The sequence below is a fragment of the Hoplias malabaricus genome, chromosome 13, assembly GCF_029633855.1.
Source record: "Hoplias malabaricus isolate fHopMal1 chromosome 13, fHopMal1.hap1, whole genome shotgun sequence".
NCBI lineage: Eukaryota > Metazoa > Chordata > Actinopteri > Characiformes > Erythrinidae > Hoplias > Hoplias malabaricus.
Window position 1 is genome coordinate 23,007,120 of NC_089812.1, and position 6,000 is coordinate 23,013,119.

Here is a 6,000-nt window from a genome sequence, read left to right on the forward strand (position 1 = left end):
CCCACACTACTATAACAACTCCCAGTACAACCACAGGCATGAGTGTGTGTGTGTTTGTGATTGGGTGAGTGTTTGAAAATGTGTGCCCGGTAACTCCAGGTGGGCTTCAGACCCGCAGTGACCCTGATAAGGATGAAGCGCTTTTGGGTGATGGATGAATGAATGACCTGAGGCACTTTTGGCCATGTGTGAGTCCACACAGAATTCTCGAGACCACCGAGTGTAAGTGGAGTCTGAGACATAGCTGTTCATGCTTCTTGGTTGATGTCTTCAGTGTCCTAGAGAGGACAGAGTGAATGAACAATAGCTGCTAATTTTTTCATAAAGTCCATACAAACAGACTGGACAATAGTGACTCAATCCACATTCAGTCAATCTCAATCCACATTCAGTCACAAGAAAATGACCAGGTGAACAGGTCAAAGCCTTTCTCCCTTCTCCTGTCGCACCAGCTCGTCATCGTTCTCGGTCTGTCCCAGCAGCCAGAGCCCCAGACCTGGACAGTGTCTCTGACTGCGACAGTCAGGAGGTGAAGGTTCAGCTGCGGAGCCTCACTCTTAACGGCTGTCTGTGGGAGATGATTTGTGAGAACCAGATCTGGGGTAGGACTATGTATGGATGAGCACAGGAATGAGGGAGTGGACGAGTGCGGGAAGGGGATGAGTGGAAAAACAAGGGAGGCGTGGAGAGAAGATTAGTGTTTGGAACTGCACTGGACAGAGCACAGAGAGAACTGTCACAGGGATAAAGGAGTAGTAGTGATAGAGAACAGAGAGAGAGAGAGTAAAGAATGAACACATAAAAGTGTAGAGAGAGAAAGAACCAAAAGTGTGAGTGACAGAACAGAGAGAATGAGAGAGAGAGAGAGTGGGAACTCAGAAACAAACAGGCGAGAGAGAAAGAGTGTGAGGGAGGAAGAGAGAATAGATAAAAAGGGATGAGAAAGAAGATACAGGGAAAAGTGACAGCAAAAGAAAGAACAGGCAGAGTGATGAGAAAGAGTTTCATTCGGGCACAAGGCGGGAATACACCCTGGAGGGGACACCAGTCCTTCACAGGGCAACACAGACACACACACATTCACTCACACACCTACAGATACTTTAGAGTCGCCAATCCACCTGCAACGTGTGTTTTTGGACTGTGGGAGGAAACCGGAGCACCCGGAGGAAACCCACGCGGACACGGGGAGAACACACCAACTCCTCACAGGCAGTGACCCGGAGCTGGAATCGAACCCACAACCTCCAGGCCCCTGGAGCTGTGTGACTGCAACACTACCTGCTGCGCCACCGTGCCGCCGAAAGAACAAATAAAGAAATAAAAATATAGAACATGCAGAGAGAGAGAGAGAACAGAGAGAAAGAGAGAACAGAGAAAAGAGAGAGAGAGAGAGAGAGAGAGAGAGAGAGAGAGAGAGAGAACATTTAAATAAATGTAAAAATAAAACAGACAGAGATGAGGAATAAAGAGAGAAAACTGACTGAGAAAAGTGAGTGAGAGAGAGAGAGAGAGAGAGAGAGAGAGAAAGAGAGAGAGAGAGAGAGAGAGAGAGAGATGTCATCACCCATGGCTAACTGAGGATAGCAGTGTAACAGAAGTAAGGTACAGAGCTGTGATGCAGTTCAAACAGTACAGTCTTAATCTAGATGATTCAGTCCAGATGTTGTAATCATAAACTCAAAGAGCTCCTTAGATTTTTCTCTTATCTCCACAGATGGACAGTTCAGTGCTGCTTCTATCTTCGGGAGACTGTGAGGTCCTTCCTCCATAGCCTCCTTTTAAACTTTATCGCTACCTCTGTAAAGTACAGACACATAGGTGTGGGTTAAAGCCTTTTAAAGTCCGTGTTGTGTGATTTATTCGAGAAAGAGTGGAATAACAGTGGGGCTAAAAGTTTAAAGTCTGTGTAGTGTGTGTTTAACAAGAAATGAGGAATAAAAGGCTAAACTAAAAGTTTAATATTCGTGGTTTACAGAAATAACAGTGGGATTGAAGGTGTAAAATTTCACACTTACTCGTGATATAGTCACTGCAATTCGTGACATAGTCGTATATGTTCGACATTTTATGAGACAATATCACAATTATAAGTGTATGGGTAATTACCATGCACACACTCATATCAATGCCCCGTGTTATGCGACAGTAACACGAAAGCTCTTCCTCATTACAGGCGTCATTACCATCCGTTAATACCACTGTCTTATTTTTATGTACGGAAAATATTAACTTGCTAATTCATTCATTCATTCATTCATTCATTCATTCATTATCTGTAACCCTTATCCAGTTCAGGGTCGCGGTGGGTCCAGAGCCTACCCGGAATCATTGGGCGCAAAGTGGGAATACACCCTGGAGGGGGCACCAGTCCTTCACAGGGCAACACACACACTTTCACTCACACACTCACACCTACGGACACTTTTGAATCTTTTGACTGCGACACTATCTTGGCTCTGATACAGCCTTTTTCAAAACCATTGCAATGCTGTTGATCACAAATGGATTTGGAATATGCATATGTCAAAGTGTATTTAACAGCAAGTGCATCCCTAGGTTTAAGACTTTTTATTTATTGTTCTATATTCTTACTTGATTCATTTCAGTATTACACCACAATAGACCTAGGTATTTCAAATGTCAAGGCAATAATAAAAACTTAATAATAATAATACAAATAATAAATACAAATAATAAAATACTTTATGCCTTTGTTGGAATAACAACCCATGATGTGTAATTCGCATTATGCCTTTTTCTATGTCATATGACGCCTGTAATGAGGAAGAGTTTTCGTGTTACTGTCGCGTAGGGTTTGTGTGTTAATTACTCATACACTTATGATTGTGATATTGTCGCATAAAGTGTCGAAAATATGCGACTACGTCACGAATTGCAGTCTCCTATATATGTGACTTTATCACTAGTAAGTGTGAGAACGGGTTGAATTAACCCATTTGTCGAAAGCTTACACGCCTTTTTAAGGTGGAATTTCAAATAGGAGGCTGGTGAATTACCCCATTAGCCTCGCAATTTAAGGTGGAATAAATATTTGAATGTGAAAACTGAGAATAAGAAGCAAACATCTGCCTCCTAAAATGACAATTAAGGTGGAAGAGAAAAAAAAACAATCAAGAAAAATACCATCAGCCTCATCTAGTGACACAACCAGAGAGCTGTTTATTTCAGCTCAGTTCAAATATTAAGCTGAAATATTAAATATGAAGAAAAAAGGTAGGAGGTACTAAAGAAGCAAATTCTGCAGTACCCCAGGGGTAAAAATATCGGAGGCTCATTCACTTTTTGCCTCACTTCGTCTTCTTCTGTTTTTTCGCTAAGAAGGGTGTTCCACAAACAGGATTTCTTAGTTCGCCAGATAAAGTCAGCCCAGAGTCGGATCTGTCCAGCAGGAACAGAGTTGAGGGAGATTCCTCAGGTTTAAGTTATCTGGCTAAATGAGAACTCCTGCTATGTGGAATATCCCCCAACCCCCAGAAGTTCTCACACAAAGTAAACAAAGATGAAAATTGTCCAGACACTTTTCAGACACTACGACAAAATAGCAAAACCCCAAACTAGTGCACTATGCAGTGAGCACTCTCCAGTACATTTACACAAGCCTAGTTTGTATAGCATAAGCTTCCTTTAAATGGTGTTGTAGAAAACAATTTTATTACTTTGTATTAGTGGACAAATATCCTTAAATGATGATTAGTTAAAATTAGAAAGTATAATTACATATTCTTTGTATGAAACCTTGTACTCATATGAATGACTAACCAGTATTTAGACATGCATCTAAACAGTTTAGAATCTGCACAATAACTGGCATGATGACTCACGTTTTAAATTCTTAGACCTCTAACATTGAACAGATCTGCACTTAGGCTCACATAAATTACAACTGTTAGCCAAAAGGGGGAGTTGAACTGTAGGGCATCTCAGTGACCTTAAGTCCATTAGTGACTCCTCTAAATTTTGGTGACAAAAGGAGTGTGGGAAGAAAAGGTATATTGTCAAGCCTACCTAAGAATTAAGGTTTTGGGGTCACAGATGCATGTGAAATTTCCACGCGAGAAACCTGAGTACAAACATGTCTAATTATGCATATTAATATATGTTAATCAGCCAGAAACGCCTCACCACCAGGGTATACGTCATATCAGGTATAAAACTGTGGAGTCAGATGCGAAGAGTCAGAACTCTACTGGGAAGGCTATTATGACGTGTCCCAAGACACGTCAATGGGAACTTCATCAGTCGTATTATTGAAAAACTAAGCACACTAGACAGGTTTCAGTGGTGAGACAGAGAGAGGACACAGGGAGATGCGGCTATAAAAGCTTGGCTGTTTTAAAGGAAGTTAGGCTGACCTCGGATGAATATTAACAGCGCTCTAGATCTTATTTACAAAACAGGATTTCCTCAGGAGGTCCGTAACCTGTATACCCCTTTGTAAAACGAGCAGATAGCCATAAGAAAATATTTGTGGGAGTTCTCTGTCTCCCTGCTCAGTTCAGAAAACTTTCCATTAAACACACGCACACTCTCTCATTTCAGACGATCTCTCAAATCCCTCTCTTCCTCCTCTCTCTCTCTCTCTCTCTCTCTCTCTCACACACACACACACACACACACACACACAAACACACACATACGCTCAGGTTTCTTCAAAAAACAATTAAATAAAAAACAAATAAAAACTCATTTTTCAATTGGTTTACATTCATTTTCATTTCTGATCCTCAATCATTCTTTAATGTATTTTCTGATTGTTATGTTTTTTTATTTTATAAAATTGGCCAGTGAAACTGTGCATCATAGTGTTGTAAACAGATAAAGCCCTGACTTTGTTCTGAACAGCAAATAACGTCTTCATACTGGTATAGGACAGACACAGACTCACACAGCATCAGTGTGGACATGTGCACCGGTCTGGGGCCAGTGATGAGGTGTGTGTGAGGGGGATACGATTCCTCGATCATGTGATCGGTTTATAAAAGTGTAGCTTGTAGTGTTTTAAAAGGCCTTAATGAAGCGTAAACCCTTTTGAAACAAATCTATATAGTTCCTCATCACACAGCTCCAGGGGCCTGGAGGTTGTGGGTTCGATTCCAGCTCCGGGTGACTGTCTGTGAGGAGTTGGTGTGTTCTCCCCGTGTCCGCGTGGGTTTCCTCCGGGTGCTCCGGTTTCCTCCCACAGTCCAAAAACACACGTTGCAGGTGGATTGGCGACTCGAAAGTGTCCGTAGGTGTGAGTGTGTGAGTGAATGTGTGTGTGTCTGTGTTGCCCTGTGAAGGACTGGCGCCCCCTCCAGGGTGTATTCCCGCCTTGCGCCCGATGATTCCAGGTAGGCTCTGGACCCCCGCGACCCTAAATTGGATAAGCGGTTACAGATGATGGATGGATGGATGGATAGTTCCTCATTTATCAAGAAAAACAGGTCTGATTTATTTTCTTTTAACTCTCCTGACAGACAGGTGTCCTGTTCTCCCCCACTCTGATGGTACAGTCATGCTCTGTGGGGGTCCTGTGAGATTCCTGACCATTGAAGAACAGGGGGAAAGGAGGCTAAAAACGTATGCAGAGCAACAGGTGGACTACAGTCCTTAATTATAGAACTACACAGAGCTCCTGTGTGGTCAGTGGAGCTGAGAGAATACAAGATTGTAGATACAAGAAGGCTGTATATATATATATATGGCTGGTGTATAAATACAGGATGAGGTTTGCAGCTGCTCAGTATGTGCAGAGAGCGTGAGACCTTGCCATCTCCCTCTGCAGGATACGTCCTGTGTTTCCTTCCTCATTTCTAGAGCCCTATTTATTTTTTCTGTGTCATGGGAATCTGATCTCACAACCCTCCAATACAGAGAGAATGACCACAGCGCTTTAATCTAGACTAAGAGCCCCTGATGCATGCCCTGACCTCAGTAAACCTCTGCTGCCTTCATGTCTTCAATCCATTGCCATTTATTATCAGTGACTGTTTTATA